Here is a 22,653-nt window from a genome sequence, read left to right on the forward strand (position 1 = left end):
ATGTTTAAATTTTTATTTGAAAAAAAAGTCAATTTTAATATTCTGATCAATATAAAAATATGATTTATGAAATCTTTTTGAGTGATTAACCATTGTGATAAAATCAGGTATTAAAGTATATGGCCCAATATATACCTTATAAGAGTGCCTAAAATTTTAAACTCACACATATTTTGTAAGTGAGTGGAGAGGACTGAGAAAACAGCTTTCGAACCTTTATTGATCATGAGAGAGACTATCTATTGATTAGATCTTGAGTTCTTATTTTGAAAAAAAAAATGATATTTTCTGAAAAAAAAAGAGAGAAAAATACAAAAAGAAAGATATTGAAGATCTATGTAATTTTTAATTTATATGCTACGACCCATATATCTTTAATAAAAAAAAGAGAAATTTATTGTAAAAATTAAATAAATATGTGGTCAAAAGCATAAACTTAGTTTGATTCCATGATGTTATGGAAAATATATATATATATATATATATATCAGGAAAAAATATATAATAAGAACAACTAGATTTTGAATCAATGGATTTTCTATTTTTTGATTAGTTTGTCTCGTTTGTCTGTCTGCATTCTGTAAACCATTTTTCTGAGCATTTATCTGTATTCCAACCCCATGAGAAAAATCGTTGCCATAAATTGAAACATTTATTAACCTGTGAGGATATGGAGTTGAGACTCTTACTAGGAATTTCTGAAGGCCGTGTACATTTAACTACCTGAAATAAGTTTTGAATTGATCATCTTAAATTATTTCATAAATTATAATTATGATGATCTTGATATAACTTTGACAGTTTTCAAATTTAATTTAAACACTTAGATAGTTCTGATTACATTTCTATTTAAATTAATCAATATGTTTTGTATTGCTATTAACGCTTAAATTGTTAGGGACTAGCAATAAGCTGGTTGGGAGGTGTGATAAACATAAAAATTGTACATTAATTAAATGTTTTATAATATAAATATATAGTTTTTGTTTTATTAAATGTTTAAATATTATATGTTTTATAATAAATTGTATAAAATATAAGTTGTTGTGTAGTTATATATTTTTACTATTTTTTACAGGTTCGATAAAACAAGAATAAAATTGGCGTTGCAAATGGGATTAAGATGATTCTTGGACCTGTAGAAAGTTGATGTTAATATCTACAATATTGGTGCCAAGCATGAGATAAAAATCTTCTCACAAGTAGGATCAAATTAAGCAACAATTAAAGTTATCAAAGGAGTGGCATTTTTATCATGCTCTAGTATTTTGACCATATCTCTCAAATTACTTGGTCAAATGGTGTGAAAAAAAATACCACAACTCAACAACTCAGATATCTACATGTTTTATTTTATGTGGAAAAGAAAATTCGGATGGCAAGATTTTCAAAAGTGATGTGCATTAAAATATAATTTCTTGGAACACCAATGAAGACTTATGTGTAAAAAATAATATTTTATTTGTGGTTGTCTCCCCAAATTTGGCTATAAATATGGGTGCATTGTAATGAATTGAGATATCCCTCATTCTATGAACAAACCTTTGAGTTCATAATATTTCTCTCTATATTTTTCTTTTATTTCTTCATTTAAATATAATTAGCATGTTAATTTCATATTCAAAGTTTTATACTTTGAATAATAAATAGCTAACTTCTTAAAGTTGAGATGAAAAGGTGAAACTCTTGGCATGATAATAAGGTTACTAAAAGGTAAGAATCTATGTTTTATATTATTTAATCATTATTTATTGTTTATGTTATATTTATTTCTTTAAGCATTTTTATACCCTACTTATGAGTGGGAGTTTTGATTTATTGTTGCTATATGTTACACTAAATTCTTGGAACCATTAAAATGTTAGTTTGGTATTACCAACCATTTAAAGTGGATGCCTTAATTTATTATATATGAATATATTATAATATTTAATTACTTGGAACCATTTAAATGTTTGTTTGGTTTTACCAACCATTTAAAGTGGGAACCTTGATTTACTATATATAAATATATCATAATATTAATTTCTTGGTACCATTTAAATGTTAGTTTTGTTTTACCAACCATTTAAAGTTGGAACTTTGATTTAGTGTTTACAAATATATATATAGCACAATAAATACTTGACAACATTTATAAGTTTTGGTATATATTATATACTTATAAGATAATAATATATAACATAATATAAATATGATTATTTAATATATTGGAACCATTTTATTAAGTGGATTTCAATAATGTTCGTTAATGTTAACTTTATTAAAATACTAAGAGTGGATCCTTTAATCTCAACTACTTAAATTAAAATTTGAACAATTAAAAATTACCAATTAAATATTCAAACAACTAAAAGAAAAAATAAATAAAAAGACATTGTAGTGGACTTGTAATTACCTTAGCTTCCTCGTGGATACGATATTCGAACTCATCGAATTATACTACTTGTGGACAACCTGCTCTTGGGAGTGCAACAATCAAAGTCGCAACAAATTGCGAACTTAAACAGATGAACTGATGAAAAACTAACTTATATAAGTTGACTATGAACTGAAATCAGTTAAGCATTAAGTAATAAATGACAAACTGATATCAGTTGATAATGAACAACTGATAAATAAGAAGCCTGGGTAAATGAGAAAAACGCTTCGGTTGACTTGAGACTCTTTGGTTACTTCAACATTTAATGTCATCTGTCTGGTTGATGACAATGTTCTGTTACAAGCAATGCTATGGTTCTTATTTTATGCAAATAATTTTATTAGTAAAACAGCATCAATAATAATTTTAAGACAAGTCAATTAAACCAAGAATATTGCGAGAGTAAGAAAACTTAGTCTCGGGCAATGGTTTGGTAAAGATGTCAGCTGCTTGTTGCTCAGTTAAAATATACTCCAGTCTAATGTCCTTCTTCAAAGCATGATCTCTAATGAAGTGGTGCCTGACATCTATATGCTTGTTCCTTGAGTGAAGAACTGGATTATAGGTGATGGCAATTGTGCTCGTATTGTTACATAATATGGGCGATTCATTTGTAATTACTCCATAATCTCTCAGTTGTTGCTGGATCCAGATCAGTTGTGCACAACAACTACCAGCAGCAAGGTATTCTACTTCAGTTGTTGAGGTAGCTATGGATGTCTGCTTTTTGCTGAACCAAGAGATCATTCTGTCTCCTAGAAACTGACAAGATCCACTTGTACTTTTATGATCAAGCTTACATCCTGCATAATCTGCATCTGAATATCCAACTAAATTGAAAGTAGAGTCTTTAGAATACCATAACCCAACATTTTGTGTACCCTTAAGATATTTCAAAATTCTTTTAGCAGCTGAGAAATGTGATTGCTTAGGATTTGCTTGAAATCTAGCACACATACAGACAGCAAATACAATATCAGGACGACTGACAGTTAGGTACAACAATGAACCTATTAAACCTCGATATAATGTCGCCTCAACTGATATTCCCCCTTGATCAGTGTCCAATTTTACTGATGAGCTCATGGGAGTATTTGCAGCTGAACATGATTCCATGCCAAATTTCTTCAGCAGCTCCTTTGTATATTTAGTTTGACTGATAAATATACCAGTCTCCAGTTGCTTCACTTGCAGTCCAAGAAAGAATGTCAGTTCACCCATCATGCTCATTTCAAACTTATCATGCATTAGCTTAGCAAACTTTTCGCATAATTTGGGATTAGTTGACCTGAATATGATATCATCAACATAAATTTGAACTAATAAAATGTGATCATTCTTAGCAAATTTGAACAAGGTCTTATCAACTTATCCAACAGAAAAATCATGATCAGTTAGAAATTTTGAAAGAGTTTGGTACCAAGCTCTGGGAGCTTGTTTAAGACCATATAAGGCTTTGTTCAAATGATATACATGATCAGGAAAGTTGTGATTTACAAAACCTGGGGGTTGTTCAACATATACTTCCTCTTGCAACTGGCCATTTAGGAATGCACTTTTTACATCCGTTTGATAGACTTTGAAGTTCTTGAATGAAGCATATGCAGGGAATATTCTGATAGCTTCCAGTCTTGCAACTGGTGCATATGTTTCATCATAATCAATTCCTTCTTCTTGCCTATATCCTTGTGCTACCAGTCTCGCTTTATTGCGCACAACTGAACCATCCTCGTTCAGTTTATTTCTGTATACCCATTTTGTACCTATAATAGTTTTTGAAATTGGTCTTGGAACTAAGTTCTAGACATTGTTATAAGTGAACTGATTCAGCTCCTCTTGCATTGCATTTACCCAGTTAGGATCAGCAAGAGCTTCATCAGTTTTCTTCGGTTATAGTTGTGAAACAAAAGCTGAATAGATAAATAAATTTAGCATTTGATTGCGAGTTCTTACTGGATCAGATGGATTTCCTATTACCAGTTCAGGTGGATGTGATTTTCTCCATCTGTACTCAGTATTTGTTGTATCAGCAATTTCTTCAGTTGGTAACTGAACACAGTTTTCAGTCTCAGTTGGTGCTTCGTCAACTGGTATTTGAATATTATCATTATGCTCCATCAACTGATCATCAGCAACCACTTCCTGCACATCTGATTGGTCCAGTACTTCTGGTTCAGGTGTTTGAAGTATGTTTTGATTGTCATGACTTTCATTTTTGTCATCATCTTCCAAACTGATATCTGTAAATCGATCAACTAGCTCAACTAGATCAGTTGGCTTATCATTTAGTTCAGTTTCATCGAAATCAACATGAGCAGATTCTTCAACATTTAAGGTTTTCTTGTTGAAGACTCTATAAACTATACTAACTGATGAGTATCCAAGAAATATTCCTTCTGCAGATTTAGCATCAAACGCTTTTAAATAATTTTTACCATTATCAAGAATAAAACATCTGCAGCCGAATATTTTGAAATAAGTAATTATACTTTTTCTTCCATGCCAGATCTCATATGGTGTTTTCATATGATTCTTATTAATCATTGATCTGTTCTTAGTGTAACACGCAGTGTTTACTGCCTCTGCCCAATATCTTTGAGAAATACCAGAATCAGCAAGCATCGTTCAAGCAGCTTCTTTAAGGGTCCGATTTCTCCTCTCAGCTACACCATTTTGTTGAGGAGTTCTAGCTGCTGAGAGCTCATGCTTAATTCCAGCATTTTCTAGGAAATTTGAAAGAGTTTGATTGATGAATTCAGTTCCTCGATCAGATCTGATTCGATCAATTCCAACTGATTTTTCATTTAAAAGTCTTTTGAAGAGCTTTATTAGTTGCGAAGCAGTATGGTCTTTAGATTTGAGAAAAATAACCCAAGTAAATCTTGAAAAATCATCTACGACTACCAAGGTGTATTTCATTCTCCCTAAGCTCATGACTGGTATAGGACCAAAGAGATCCATGTGCAACAGTTCTAAGCATCGGGATGAAGATTTACAGCCCTTGTTTTTAAAAGAGGATCGTACTTGTTTACCAAACTGACATGCTGAGCAAAGTTTTTCTTTTGAAAAGTCTATTTTGGGCAAACCAGTTACAAGTTCATGTTTACTCAGATAGGCAATTGATTTAAAGTTTAAATGATTTAGTCTCTTATGCCACAACCAGTTTTTAGATGATTTGGAAGCAATAAAACAAACTGGTGCATAAGTTTGATCATTCCAACTGACTTTATATGTGTTTCCACAACGTTTGCCAGTTAGTATGATTTTATCAGTTGAAGTTTTGACTGAACATGAGTTTTTGTCAAATTGTACTGAGAATCCACTGTCGCATAACTGACTGATGCTAATCAAGTTATACTTCAGGTTTTCTACTAATAGAACATCTTTAAAAGTAAAGTTACCATGGATAAGCTTACCCTTACCCACAGTTCTACCTTTGGAATTGTCCCCGAAACTGATGTTTGGACCACTGTATTTGATCAGTTGAGATAACGCACTTGCATCTCCTGTCATATGTCGCGAACATCCACTGTCCAAATACCATATTGAGTTCTTGTTTGTACCTGTTACCTGCAATCACACACATAATATAACTTGGTACTCATATCTATTTGGGTCCTGAACTGATTAGTCCCTTAGGAACCCACACTTGGATTAGTCTAACAGACTTTCCAGTAGCTGTATTCCAAATGATTTTTCTCGGCTTTTGTGTGCTTGGTGTGTAGTGTACAGATGATGCAATATGTGTTTTAGCTTTATTCAACTGATTGTTCAGTCTATATCTCTTTTGAGCTGGCTTGCGGTTATAGTAATTGAAATAGCTATTCGAATAGTTCTTGTGAAACCTCTTTGATGACTGACTTTGTGAATCAGTTGAGAATTTTTGACTATAATCAATCCCATATCTTCTAGCCTTGTTCATATTCTCAGTAGGTTGCTCAATCAGTTTACTGGGCTCAATTTGTTCTTGTATCACTGCTGATTTGACAAAGTGAAGGTATTTTCCTTTGTCTATTTTTAGCTTTGGTTGAGTATCATTTGGATACATTTCTCCTTGAGTGTTGAACCCTAAAGCAGTTTTATCAGAAACTGATTTTTGTGAATTCTGCATCTCATTCAGTGTAGTAGATGACTTGTTCCAAGACTGAATGAGCTCTGTCTGTTTTGAGTTTTCAAGAATCAACTTCTGGATTAATGACTGATTTTTGTCTCTCTCTGCTTTTAACTCAGCAATTTCACTTTTTAGACTCAACCCATCAACTGATTCATCAGTTTTGGTTTTATTGTCTGTGGGATCAGTTTGTTTTGCTTTGATTTTTTCAAATGATGATGCAAGATTTTGATACTCATTTACCATGTCATGTAGTGTTAGAATGAGTTCTTCTCGTGTAAAATCAGTTGAGATGAAATCAAATACCTGTTGACTAGATGATTCTTCTTCTGCATCATTAGCCATCAAGCACTTGACTTCCTCATCATCACTAGAGCTGCATGAGCTTTCTGGTTCTGACTCCTCACTGTCAGTTTCTGCCCATTTAGATTTTTTTTCTTCAGCTAAGAGTACCTCATGTTTCTTTCTGAAGGACTTTTTATCTTCCTTGGGTCTTCTTTTGTGCTCATATGATTTCTTTCTTCTATCAGTTTAGCCTTGACTGTCCTTCTTGGGTTTAGGCCAATCAGCAATAAAGTGACCTGATTTGCCACAGTTGTAGCAGGCATTTGATTCATCCTTGGAGCTGTTCCTTTCGATGGCTTCTGGAAGTTTCCTTGATTCTTTCTCATGAACCTTCCAAATTTTTTGATGAACAATGCCATAGCATCACTGCTCAACTGATCAGCAGATTTCTAGACTGAACTGATTGGTTCTGTTCTGACAGCAGCTAGAGAAGTTGTGGCTGCAGGGGTAGATGGTTCTCCTTCTCTGGTCTGCAGCTCAATTCATAAGCCTTTAAATCAGTAAACAGATCATGAACTTCAATCTGGTTCAGATCTTTGGACTCCCTCATTGCCATGGTCTTGACATCCCATTCCTTGGGAAGACCTTTCATTACCTTCAGTGCAATCTCTTTGTTGGTATACATTTTTCCAAGTGCATTTAACTCATTGATGATACTGCTTGCTCTTTCATCATACTCATGCATTGATTCTCCTGCTTTCATTTTGATGTTTTCAAACTTTTGAACAGCAACAGAAAGTTTATTTTTTTTGGTTTGATCATTTCCTTCATACAGCTGGATCAGCTTTTCCCAAATTTCTTTGGCTGTCTTACACATCTTTATTTTGCTGAAGGTTACTTTGTCCAGCGTTTTGTACAGAATGACTTTAGCCACATTATCAAGATTTTCTTTTCTTTTATCTTCAGTTGTCCATTAATCTCTGGGCTTTTCTATTCTTTGTGGTGCCCCTTGTGTTATGGCAACTGCTGTATTTGTTTTTAGAATCTTCATGGGTCCATCAGTTATGACATACCACATGTCATCATCTTGTGCAGCTAAATGAGCCTGCATTCTGATTTTCCAATCATCAAATTCTTCTCTGGAGAACATAGGAATTTTGTTGAATGAAGTCATGCTAGCAAGTTTATAGATCAAAAGTATTCAAGAACAAGATTCAACCGCTCTGATACCACTTGATAGGATCGATTAACGTATCAAGAGTGTTTAGAAGTGGGGGTTGAATAAACACTCACAATTAAAACTGATCTTTTCGAATTTTGAGTTCAGTTTGGTGACAAACTGATTCTCGGAATCTTGTTGGTCAATGACAATCAGTTAAACTAAAGTAGTTGGGGAAAGTAACTGACTGAAAGATAGAATACAAAACTGAAATAAAATACACAAGGATTGTTTCTGGATGTTCGGAGATTTCAATTACTCCTATGTCACCCCTTCTAGCTCAAGGATAGGATTTCCACTAAAAGACTTTGATCGAATACAAGATTTGTACTGACCCACTTCAGTTTGGACTTATCACTGCCAAAAGCTAAAACTCTTAGTATTACAAAATGTTCTTAGTGCGTAACTGATCTTAGCACTATCGAATTTAACGATTATTACAAAGTGCTAGTGAGCTCAAATTGTAGCCTTGACTGCTACGAATAAATCAAGTAAGAGTGAGCTAAGATTTTGGCAGAGTAACAGCAAGCTTTGAATGGAGTGATCTTCTTATTTTCAGCTGTTCTTCTGTCATATTTATAAGCTTCCCTTCCAACGGTAACTTGAGATATATTTGAATCTTTTTATCCGTTGATTGTCACTTCATTATTTCTTGGGCATTGTTTGCTTCATTTATTGTAATGCGGCGTCTTAACTTCTTTAGCCGAAATGCGTTGTTCCAAGCTGTATTGATTGAAGTGCGGCGTTTCATATTCAGTTGCAGTCTTCTATGTCTCTTTGTCGGTTGACGTGTTCCAGTTACTGGTGAGGAGAATAACTGAATTGCGTTTCAGTTGCGTAGATTAGTTTACTAGATTCAGTTGCTGAGTTCAGTTTACTCGATCAGTTGGTTCGTATTTTCAGTTGATTCATATTTTGTCAAACGTCGAAATTTAGTTTCCAATAGTTTTGGAATATCAAAGTGTCATGGGCCTTGAGTTGTTGGGTCATTAGATGGTTGACATATTTTGTGAAATTTAAATGGACCAAAATATTTTTGGAGAAAAATGTCTTTTTGGGCCCTTAAGTTTAAATCTACAAAATTTGTATATATTTTCTCATAAAATAAATAATTGAAGTTGGACTTTTATTTATAGTAAATTGTGATTTACAAGAAATTCGGTTATAAATAAATTAATTAGAAAGTAAACAAAGGAGTTTGTTTACTTTGTTGATTTAATTTATAATCGTGGCGGTTAGTGATTGGATCAAGATATATAATATTGGATCAATTGATTATTGTGATAATTAATTGATGGTGTATGATATGTGATATTATGCATGAAGAATGATCAAAAGTCCAAGCCCAATTTGTTAGGTGTATGCCGTAAGGCCCTGTAATTAATTATCCGGTAATTTGGCATAATTAGAATAATTATTGAGTTGTAAATTAAAATAATTATTTATGCCAAATAAATTCAAGAAATGTGTTAAAAATATGTATTTTAGAATATCGGAGAATTTAACGATATAAAATACATATAGAGTTTAAATAACACACGAGAGCAAAATAAATACAGACCGGGATAAATGGGCTTGAGTTATTATTTGAGTAACCAAATACACAATATATAAATATACATATACATATACATACACACATATCTCATTGAAAAGAGAAAAGAAGTGAGAGAAGGAAGAAAAGGGAAAAAGAAAGAAGAAATCCAAATTTTCGCAACCCTTGGTGCAACTGCGGAAAAATCGTGATATCTCCTCCGTCCGGCGTCGAAATCTCGATCGGTTTGAGGGGTTGTCTTCCTTACATTAGTACCTTTTTTTTGAGCCATAAAACAGGAATTTTGAGCAAGGAGGCGAGCAGATCGAAGCTCCATTTCGTGACCCTGTTTCTGTGCAGTATTTTAGTGAGTTCAGTTTTTGTGCTTCTGAAATTCGAATTTTTGTGTATTGTGCGTTAAGAATCTCGATTTGTGGTTCAAATGAAACTTGTAGCTTCATTTTTTATAGCCACTAGAATCATTGAATTTGGATAAAAAACGGATTTGATATGATTTTTCTACCAAAATGTGTCGAAACTGAATTCTGCAATTGAGCTGTGTAGAATACCTACTGTAATTCGGAATTATGACCTTCGTGCAATCGGATTCTGGATTTTAGACTAAAATAAAAGTTGTAGAGCTATGTCTTTTCTTCGAAATGAGACTTGAATCGTTAATTTCATTAAGAATTGACAGAGTTATGCTTGTTTTACTGAAACTACGTAGTATTAGAGTTCTGTCCGCGAAATGTGTGAGTAGCAGCGTGTTCTTGTTAATTATAGCATTAATCTACTCAGATTCTGGAATTGGTTTCTTCTAGAAAAACTTAGATATTTAAGTTGTCTTTCATTGCCATTTGGCGGATATTGATTTGGGTCAAAAATGTATTAAATATGAATTTTATGGTCATAGGTGCCGAATCTGAAACTGTAACAGAATTCGTTTTTCTAGATTTTTGGTTGTAGGTGTTTATCTGTGTCAAGATTTTTGAATTTCTTGTTGACATCTTCTGATGAAATATGGGTTTTTGAGTTAGGATTTCAACCATGTATGATAAATAAATTTTGGTTAAGTTTTGATCTTAAAACTTAGCATAGGTACAAGCTGAAATTTTGAAATATTGTTATTGAATTGGAAATTTACTCGACTTGTTATATTATCTTATTGTTAGGCCGAGGAGATCAAAGTTAAGCTTGTTGTCATTATCAGTTGGTATAGGTATGTTACAGTTCTGTAACATACGACAGTAAAACATAAATTATGTTTAATTGTCATTCTGTGTTACATGGATCGTGTTTATGACTTGTTGACTGTTGTAAATTGTTAAATGCCTTCGTTGTGATCTATGTTTATTATTATGACATATTATTGGCATTTAGCATCAGGCATACAGTTATGACATTCATGTTGAGCCTTTCGTTCTTGTTAGTCCATTGTTGATATCCGTTGTTATATGACACTATTGTTTATCTCGGGATAATTGTGTGGATGATAGGCCTATACACATGAGACTGTAGATGTGATTGAACAATCCCGTGGTTAGTGCAGCCTTTTGAGGTGAGCGCTGGGATTGTGTTATCTAGTTAGTTCTGTTGTGCTATCCTGTTATAGCGTATCAGCTATATGGAGGTTGAGTCAAGGGTGTTATTCAGCACAGCTTGGCATACCTCGCATACTTGGCAGGGTGGTTTAGCTGCATGACGATGTAGCTCCCCTGTGTTGTTGCTCGAGCATTATTTCAGTTGTTATCATACCGTTTGTTGGCTTCTGTTATCCCGGTTATTCATTGAGCCTTTCATGCATTGCATATTACATTTCATTATATGATTATGCATGATTTATGTTATTGTTGTTATTGTTGCTAGAGTCTATCCTAGTAAGACGGGAAAATCAGCCCAGGCAGGTAGTGGAGCTCAAAGTAATAGAATTCCAGCAGCGTCCCAGTCTTCCCATCAGCCTAGTCGCCCTTCGCATCAGAGCAGAGGGCAAGGTGGTCAACAGAATCAGTCATCTGTTCATGTATTTGCCTTGACTGAGGATGAGGCTCAGGCAGCTCCAGGTACTGTCATTACTGGTAACTGTACTCTATGTGGTTTTATAACACGAGTGTTATTTGATACCGGAGCATCTCATTCCTTTGTTTCTCATGCATTCGTTGTTTTGCATGATCTTTGCACCACTAGTATGAATTCAAATCTATCTGTTGCTACTCCGATAGGAAAAATGATTATCACTGATAATGTGGTGTTCAATGCGGTTTTGTTTCACGATGAAAATGTTATGTATCTGAATCTCATAGTTCTACCTATGCGTGACTTTGATTGCATCGTTGGTATGGATGTTTTTACTGCAAATCGTGCCACTGTTGACTGTTATTGAGGAATAGTTCGTTTTAGGCCTAGCTTTGCTCCTAAATGGAATTTCTATGGTCGTGGTTCTCAAGCAAAGATTCCTCTAGTTTCTTCCATTGAGATGAATCGATTGTTAGACTCTGGTCATGAAGGTTTTCTGGTTTATGCTGTTGATCTATCGCAGGATGAGCAACAGATTTCTGATATTATTGTAGTCAATGAGTTTCCTGATGTGTTTCCAGAAGAGATTCCTGGTTTTCCACCAGAACGAGAAGTTGAGTTCAGTATCGAATTAATGCAAGGAACGGAACCCATATCTCGAGCACCATATCGTTTATCTCCTGTTGAGCTAAAAGAACTGAAAGAAAAATTACAGGATTTGTTGAGTAAAGGTTTATTCGCCCGAGTTCTTCACCGTGGGGGTGCACCGACTCTATTTGTCAAGAAGAAAGATGGAACGATGCGGATGTGTATTGATTATCGGCAACTGAATAAGTTTACTGTCAAGAATAAATATCCACTCCCTAGGATTGATGACTTATTTGATCAGTTGCAAGGTACTTCGGTGTATTTTAAGATTGATCTCCGTTCTGGGTACCATCAAGTGCGAGTTAGACAAGAAGATGTGCCGAAAATAGCTTTTCGCACGAGATACAGACACTTTGAATTTTTGGTTTTGCCTTTTGGTTTGACCAATGCTCCTGCTGTGTTTATGGACTTGATGAATCGAGTATTTCGTAAATATCTCGATCGTTTTGTGATTGTATTCATCGATGATATTCTTGTTTATTCCAAGTCCGAGGAAGAGCATGCCAAACACTTGAGGATAGTTCTTCGAATTCTTCAAAAGAAGCAGTTGTACGCCAAGCTATCCAAGTGTGAGTTTTGGTTAGATAGAGTTGTGTTTCTGGGCCATGTCATATCTCAACATGGTATTTCTATCGATCCAAGTAAAGTGGAAGCAGTTCTGAACTGGGCACGACCGACCAATGTGCCAGAGATTCGTAGTTTCATGGATTTAGCTGGTTATTACCGGAGATTTATCGAAAATTTCTCAAAGATTGCTAAACCTAACACTCAACTGACTCAGAAAAATCAAAGATTCATTTGGTCTGATGAATGTGAGTCAAGTTTTGTCGAGTTGAAGAAGAGATTGACTTCTGCACCAGTCCTTACCATCCCAAGTGGTTCTGGAGGATTCGTTGTTTGTACCGATGCATCAAATCGAGGATTGGGTTGTGTACTGATGCAGCATGGCAGGGTTGTGGCCTATGGTTCTCGTCAGTTGAAACCGCATGAGCCTAAGTATCCTGTTCATGACTTGGAATTGGCTGCTATTGTTTTTGCTCTCAAGATTTGGAGGCATTATTTGTTTGGAGAGCAATTTGTAATCTATTCTGATCACAAAAGCTTGAAGTATCTGTTCTCTCAGTCAGATATGAATATGAGACAAAGACGTTGGATGGATCTTTTGAAAGATTATGATTGTGAGATCCAGTATCATCCGGGAAAAGTGAATGTCATTGCCGATGCTTTGAGTCGTAAGGTTGTTGATGTTAATTTATCCTCGATTCATGTTTCTAAGTTACGAGAGGATATTTGCACCTCTGGGTTGGATTTTCAAATCCAAGGTAATGCTGTTTGTGTGTCTCAGATTTCTATTGAGCCATAGTTGATTCAGATTGTAAAGTCAGCTCAGTAAACTGATGATCGAGTTCTGAAATCTTATGAGTTAGTATCTCAAGGACACCAATCTGGTTTCTCAATTCACTCAGATGATTCTCTTCGGTTGAATGGTAGATTGGTTGTCCCAGATATTCCTGAATTGCGTACAGCCATCCTTAAAGAAGCTCATTGTACTCGATATAGTATCCACCCAGGAGGGAGGAAAATGTATCATATTCTACGGCCTCAGTTTTGGTGGAAGAATATGAAAAAGGATGTGGCTGAGTTTGTGTCTCGTTGTCTGATCTGTCAGCAAGTCAAAGCAGAACGAATGAGACCTGGAGGATTACTGCATAGTCTTGAGGTTCCTCAGTGGAACTGGAAGCACGTGGCTATGGATTTTGTCACGCATTTGCCACGTACTTCTCGTCATTTCGATGCCATTTGGGTGATTGTCGACAGATTATCTGAGTCGGCACACTTTATTCCGTACGAGAGGACGTATTCGTACAAGAAAATGGCTCGTTTGTATATTGAAAATGTTGTGAGACTTCATGGAGTTCCAGTAGCAATAGTCTCAGATCGTGACCCTCGTTTCACATCAAAATTTTGGACTAGTTTCCAAAAAGAAATGGGTACACGACTTGCAATGAGTACTGCGTACCATCCTCAGACCGATGGTCAAACAGAGCGTACGATCCAGACACTCGAGGATCTGCTTCGAGCAGCGGTCATGGATTTTAAAGACAGTTGGCAGGAAGCTTTTCCACTGGTAGAATTTTTATATAACAACAGTTTCCAGGTGACTATCGGTATGGCTTCTTTTGAAGCTTTGTATGGCAGACGGTGTCGATCACCTCTTTGTTGGGATGAATTTGGTGAGAAGCAGTTGACTGGACCTGACATTGTTCAGGAAATGCATGATAAAGTTCAGTTGATTCTTCAAAGAATGAAAGCTGCCCAAGATCGGCAAGCTAGTTATGCTAACAATCGTCGTCGACCTCTAGAATTTCAAGTTGGAGATTTTGTATTTCTGAGGATCTCTCCGTTTAGCGGTGTTGTTCGTTTTGGCACGAGGGGTAAGTTATCACCTCGTTTCATTGGCCCCTACGAGATTGTTGAGCGTATTGGTACTTGCGCTTATCGTTTGGATTTGCCCCGTCATTGTCTGGCATCCACGATGTTTTCCATGTTTCTATGTTGCGTAAATATGAGCCCGATCCGTCTCATGTGATTCGGCCTGATGAGGTTGAACTCGACCCTTCTCTATTATATACTGAGTATCCTGTTTGTATCTTGGATCATAAAGATAAAGTTTTACGCAATAAAGTTATACCACTTGTACGTGTTCAGTGCTCGAGGCATGGTGAAGAAGAATCAACGTGGGAAACAGAAGAAAAATGAGAGCATTGTGTACTGAGTATCCTGTTTGTATACATGATCTTCAGAACGAACACGAGCTAAAATTTTGTTATTATCATGCTCCATTGTGGATTATCCATTCTCCTCCAAAATTATACAAGTTGTCACAAAAATTAATTTTATATTTATTTAAAATTAAAACAAATTAAAAATTATAAATTTATTATTTAATTAAAATATAAAATAATTAAATTAAACTAAAAAATAAAATAAAATAAAAGGAAAGGAAAATTTTGTGGCGCAACAGCTACAGGGCTGCGCCATCTTTGGAGCAACTTTTAGAGCTGCACCAATATAGTGTGAATTGTGGTGTTGGGTTGGAGCATTTTTCACCTGACACCAATGTGGGGCTACCATTGAAGATGGCCTAAGACTCCAAGGCCAGGTTCACATAGATCCTCAAAGACTACTTGGACTTGTGTCCGATTACCATAGTGTGAGTTTTCTTTCATTTATTCCAGCAACTGCTAAACAAAACCCTTTATCAAATCCTCCTTGATCTTCTGGTTTTTGAAAGTTTCCTCTTTGAGATTTGGATAATTCTTCTTCTCTATCAGTATTCTCGTATTCTCGGCTGATCCTAAGTCTCATCAAACATTAGAGTGTCAAAAGTAGGTTAAGTCCATCGGATTATATGTCCACTCATATAAAATAGATGGGTTGGGTTGACAATTTCTCAACCCACCAAATAACGTCATCTCACCCCTCCCCGCTTAATTGTGGGTTGCGATGAATTGTGGATCGGCCCTTCCCGACAAGCCAAATTACACATAAGCTTATCAGTTTGCATGTGCCGTCTAATTTAAGGTTGTGACAAGCTGTAGGCCGGCCGGTCTCGTGATCCCATTGTGACTGGTATGAAGTTACAAAATGTACCATTTAAAGATCAAAAACTTTGATTTCCAAATTTGTCCAACAGTTTAATCTTTCCTAACTGAATTCCTAAAGAACTAATTTAATTGGGAAATTGAAAGATAAAATTCCTGAGATTGACATAGTACCAACCAACAACTATACTACCATGAACAAAAATAAATATTCTAATTAAAAATAGATTTCAATGATTGAAAATAAAAGCTAAAGGATATTTGTTGTTGGGGCTCCATTTTAATCTTTGGGTCACTATGTTGGGCTTCTAAATCATAGTTGTTTCGCTCTCAGAACTCTTTGTACATTTGGCTTGTGACTCGTTTTAAGCTCAACCCATAAAATTTGTGGTATTTGTGCTGGGATCCATTTCTAACATTTGGGCTAAACGCTACGTTGGTCTTTCGTGGGGGATCCAAACAAAATGGTCCCTCGAGCCCAATTCTCAGTCCATTCATTTCTCTGGTAGTTTTGGAGGAGCCAACAATAGTTTTCAATACAGAAGTTTAATAAGAGAATCAGTTTATAGTAGTTAAATTCTAGTTTAGTTTTGTGTGTCGATTTTGAGTGGGGTGTCAATTCGGGTGGGTTGATTAGGTTCAGGTCAGGTTGACACAAGACACTATTAAAAAAATTCTCAACCTGAACCAGAATCAACTTGAAATTGTCCAACCCTAATCTAAACTCATCTAACTCGATTTATTTTTTTATTTTCAACAAAATAATTAATTAAAAATTCAAAACATACAATATTAATATTAGTATTTTAATTTAAACATATAATAACAAATTTTCATTTTTATAATTTAAATTTGAAAGTCTAAATGTAGAAAACTTGAAGCCCATTTACTGCAAAAAAAATAAACAATTGTTTAAAAAAATTCCTATATTACAAAATAAATATTGAATGATTAAAAGATATTATATTAATATAAAATAATTTTTTTAAAAATATACAATATATAAAAATATAATCAAATTTTCTTAATTCTATATATAAAATAAAAATTAAAACAATTTTCGTGTCCTCTCGGATCTACTTGACCCGAATCCAATCCGATTATTTTTTCAAGTCAACTTTCGAGTCCAACCCAATCTGTCCTGAACTCGAAAACTCTCAACTCTGACCTGATAATATTTGGGTCGACTCAAGTTGGGTTGACTAATTGAGTTCAATTTGACACCCCTAATTTTGATAAAGCTCCAAAAATAAAATTAATTTAGTGTCAGAAGTTTGAATTTGAGTGCAATTTGGAGAGATTAATAAAGATTTTGAACTTTAACAAATAAAAATTAGGAAAATGACCGGAGAATGAAAACATTCGTTAAGATATTAAATATTACATGTCCATCTCCAATTCAGACTCCAAAATTTATTGAGAAGATCTCGCGGGTCAAATTTGTATGACGAAGATAAAATATTATTTTTTATTGTAAATATGAATAGGATTGATATGTCTCACGGAAAAAGGTCCGTAAAACCATATCACAAGTGCCGACAGACACAATAACATAAAACATCCAACAAAATACTATAGCCGACAAGGCTCGAAATCAACAAAAAAAAAAATTTAACCATGAAATAAAACTTCCAAATAATACAGATACTTGGGGTATCTCCACGTAAAAATAAGAAACAACTCTGAAAAAACATACAAATAAATCAACAATATATAACATATAGCTGGGAGACACCAGACTCAATCCACCCAAAGAAATAACTGATATTAAGATTATTGTATGAAATAGTTAAATAATAACGACAATAAATATAAATAATGCATAAACATATTTATAAAATGTAATTTGCAATGCATGTACTCGGCTCAAATTAAATAAGATAACGGGATCCAATAAACTCTACAATAACCACTAGAACAATGCTCGACCTTTAACATACAAGGGAGCTACATCGTTATATAACTAAGCTGTACAGCCAAGTATGAGAGGTATAGAGTCCATGATATGCTATCACAATCTCAAGTTAACTCACCACATAGGCAATAGTATCATGGATGAAATCAAGTGTTTCAACAGAGGTCTAACATATAAATATCAAGGCATTTAAATAACATAATTCATTCTAATAACATAAGTCGTGTGAACACAATATATATATATATATATATTATGATTTACTTTCATATGTTACCGAAACGACACATATACCTTTAAAGTCCAATGATCAACTTGATTTTCAAAACGACGAAAACAAGTTTAATACGAAGCTAGCTATCAAAACTAACGTCCGCGCAGCGTACTATAGTCGCGATCAACATATACCAAAAGCTTGAGAAAAACAGCTGGACTCGGAAATGAGGTTGTTCACGATGGTTGGACGCAGCGGCAGCTAGCCGGAGAAGCTCAAAACGCAGCTGGACGGTCCGAAAGCTTCGGACTAGTCTCAACTACTAATATAAGAATTAATCTAAGCTAAAACGTATAGAATTGAAACTGGAATCGTAGAAGAATCACAGCTGTTGCAGCGTGCAGAAAGAAGTCGCGCTAGGCCACGGTTTGCAGGATTTCGAATTTCAAAGCTGCAGATTCATAGCTGAAATTGAAGCTTATGATGTGCGGAATAAAACCCCTAAAGTGATTTCGTTTTCTAGGCACGGGATTGGCTTAGGGAGATGGTCTTCTCTTTCTTATTTCTTTTTATTTTCATGTGTATGCAAGAATGTGTATATATGTGTATAGAAAAATGGTTGATGCACATCACATTTTAGTGAAAAGTACTTTCTCTATCCAAATATCAAATTCTGTATTTTTTATTCGTGGGTTATTTTAATTTTAATATATATTTTATTTTATTTAAATTTTTGATATTTTAAAATTTATTTGGTATAAATAATTATTTCATTTTAACAACACAATAATTATCCTAAATATGTTAGAATAATTAACTATTTCTCCATCATTTTGAAATAAATTATGTGCTCGATCGAAATTTGAGTTTACACATATACATCTTACTTTAAGATTGAAGTGTGCTGAAAATCCTGTTTTCATTGTATTGATTAAATTGTTGTGTATACAAAACAAATATATAGAGTTTCTATAACAACATATCTACAAATTAAAAAATATTGTTACACGAAACATATAGCTAAGATATCATCCATTTGAATGGAGTGTTTGAATTTTGATCGTGAACTATATCTCTATCAGGCCCGTAAGATGAAGCTTGTTGGAACATTTCATGTTTGCAATCTTGATTTTGATGTTAATAAAACTTGTTATTGTGTTTCTAACATATTTACTCAAATGTGAAGTTATTAAAACAAGAAGCAAGCTCAAACTGAATTCTGCACAAACTGAATTTCTGTCAAGTTTCGGTATTTTCATGATATCTCTCAACTAGATGATTCAAATGACAATCCGCCAATTTAATGGTAAGAAAACTTAATTTCGAACAAGTCGTATTTCACGTCAGTTAGGCAAATTCAGATGTTATCAAGGTCTAACGGATCGCTGAATTACCAAACTGATTACACGAAAATAACAATGAGTTGGGTATGAGCAGTTGCGATATTTTGGTCATATCTCACATATCGATTATTGGAATGAAGCAATTCACTATGCGTTGGAAAGATAAGACGATGATCTACAAATCATCTTCAGAAGTCAAAGTCTGAATCGAAGCTTAAGATGCTGATAAATGATGATGAAGCTACTGGTTCTGCACAAACTGAAATCAGCTAGGATGATTTCAGCACATCTGCTGAACTGAACCGAACCAGCTGCTGACCAACTGAACTAAACCAGCTGCTGATCAACTAAAAATGAACCAGTTGAACTAAACTAGACCAGCTGAAACTGAACCGAACCAGTTGAACTGAACCAGAACAACTGAACCAGCTGAACTGAATCGAACCAACAGCTGACCAACTGAACTGAACCAGTTTATGACCAGTTGAACTGAACGACCAGTTGAATTGACCAGAGTTGACCAGTCGAGAAAATGTCTAGCAAGGTGAATTTGACCGTTGCAATTTCAGAAACAGTACGGAAACTTTCCAAGCTGTCATATTCTTATTTCTAACGTATATATCATTGTTGGGGCCTATAAATACAACATCTAGAAGATCAAACAAGAGCTTTTGAAGAGGATTCAAAGAATGGGCACTTAGCGTGAAGAAATCAGCTAGTTAAGAGCACAAGCCCTTGTGCGAGGATACATTTGAGATGTGCATTGTAAATGATAAATTCCTCACACACAATCACTCACACGTATACAAGAGAGTTGAACTTCAAATATTAGTTGAGTGAGTCTTTACAAAAAGACGTGCTGCCTACAATCTTGAGTGCTAGGAGTTTTAGTTGGGAGCTGCCTTTTCGGAGTGGGTTTGTATGAAAAGTTGTATAATTCAAAGTCTTCTAGAGAATCTTCCCAAGGGGAAGAAGGGGTGATGTAAGAGCATTTGAAGTCTCCGAAAATCCATAAACAAATTTATGTCTATTTGTTTATTGCATTACTGTTCATTTCCCATGTTTTTAAAGAAGCATTGTTGAAGAATTTTATGTGTTTTTCAAATACCAAAATAATTCATACCAAGTGTTTGATAAAATGCTTCAACCAAAATATCTTTTATGAAACGTCTACTCGTTTTAAAATGCGGAAATTTAATTTTTTTTATACAAGCCCTCTTTTTTTTTTAAATAAACATTTAAATGAATCGCATGCATGCAATCCTACTTAAAATCATCACTTAAAAATTTTCTTAACCAATTACCAATAAAACATAGCGGAGTAAAAGTATAAGAAAAAATCCTACATCCAACAGTAAAACAAAAACAGTGTATAAAACAACGTATCCCCTCCAAAACATACAATCTTATAAGTGTGTAAAATCATATGCCCTAGGGTCGTGTCGCTCACCAGGTCCGCCGACTCATAGTCCAGCACCACCAGTCTCCTCAGAATCTGGCTCACCTGCATCACACATGCCTAGTGAGTCTAAAGACTCAACACGCCTGTACCAGAACTAACGAGTACATATACAGGTACACAGCAGTGAAAAATAGCATCATGAACATACATTTCATGTCAGTAGTAAAAATTGTATACACAATCGTGTCCCGTCAAAACATGGTAAAATCATAGCATACATTATCGTATCAGCATATACGTGTTAAAATTACTTAATTTGAATTTTGTTCATTAGTTGTGACCTTCGTATCAACATGTCAGTCGATGGATCCATCTACGTGTAACCGCGGTACCCGGCGGCGAGGATCATCAGCGACATCATTACCCGCCCACTGAGTCCCGGCCTTAAATGTCATCCTGTCATCGTGTCATCGTGTTAGTCACAACTAAATACTTCCTTCAAAAACGTGTCAACATATTCATCACTTAAATAAAAGCATGGATATACGTAATTTTTCCTTTAAACCAAGCATGCACCATAATTATCTTAACTACGTAAAAATCATAAACATGATGCATAAATATTTAAAATAGCATAAATTTGTGCTCAAGGCGTTGCTAGGACAAAAATCTCACCCCGGGTGCAAAATGACCATTTTGCCCCTGAAATCCCAAAAATTGTCATTTCACTCCGGGACCTCTAAAATTGACCCGAAGCTTACCAAACTCCTTAAAACGTCCCAAATTTTTTTAAAAAAAACATTCCTAGACGTAAACTCGAGCCCAATTCATAACCCGGTTTTAACCCGATTCGATTCAACATTTATCCAAACCTTCCCCAACTTTTACCATATCTTAAAAACACTTAATAGGCCCTAAACTAATGTCATTAAGCTGCTAACCCGTGACTGCAATTTCCAGAACCTGATATCAACTCTCGGTCCTATCCCATTACACCACCTCATGTGCACATATCTCTCAAAAACTCACGCCTCAAGCTACCCCGTCGTTCCAACCATAAACCAGCCTACCAAGGACCTAGACCAGATCCCAAGCCACCTATCAGAGCCAAGCTACCCGCCCCATGCTTGTTTCTAACAGCTAGGAAGCGATAATTCCCAACCTGCCTCCTACCGAGACCAACGCGTCACTACCTGGCCCAATCGATTGTCCCACCGCTCCAGTGTTGTTCGAGCCCTTCCAGACCCCAACTCAGACCCACCAGGGTCTGGTCCAGGGCTGGAGAAGCCCCTCGCACAGTCGGTGTAGCAGAAGAATGTGAATCGAGCCTCCTCACACCTCACAGTACCCGATCGGCTCTCACCCTATTGCATCAAAACTCAACCGCGATGCACCCAGCTGTACCTAACCTCAATGATTCACGATCTGTACAACCCCTCATCATCCTAATACAGCAGCCCCTTGCACCAAAACCAGAAAATATGAGAGTTGGCCAAGGAAACACCATAATCACATGGAAACCGAGAGAATTTTCTTGTACAAAGATAGATCGCATTTGTCATGCACGGATATGATCACCAACATAATAAACGTGTATGACGCAGAAAGAACAAGTACAAAGCATGCCTTGGATGGTTTGAAGAACAAGAACGAGAAGAAGAAGGCTTCATTTGCAAGAACAAGAGACCACCGAACTTTTCAGCTTCTGTACTCTGAAACCGAGGGTGTGCTGAAAGAAAAAGGGGGGGGGGGGGGGGGGGGGGGGGGGGGGGGGGGGGTTTGATTAGGTTTAAATGTTATACTAATTAAAAATATTAATGGGCTCTAACCTTGCTAATTAAAGGTTTAAAAGAATATTTAAACCCAATGAGTTTAAAAGTCGGCTCATTAAATTCAAATACACTCCCGAAAAATGTTGTGTTGGAAAAATTTTGAAAATAAT

This window comes from Primulina tabacum, chromosome 1 (genome assembly GCF_025594145.1).
Source record: "Primulina tabacum isolate GXHZ01 chromosome 1, ASM2559414v2, whole genome shotgun sequence".
NCBI classification, from domain to species: Eukaryota; Viridiplantae; Streptophyta; class Magnoliopsida; order Lamiales; family Gesneriaceae; genus Primulina; species Primulina tabacum.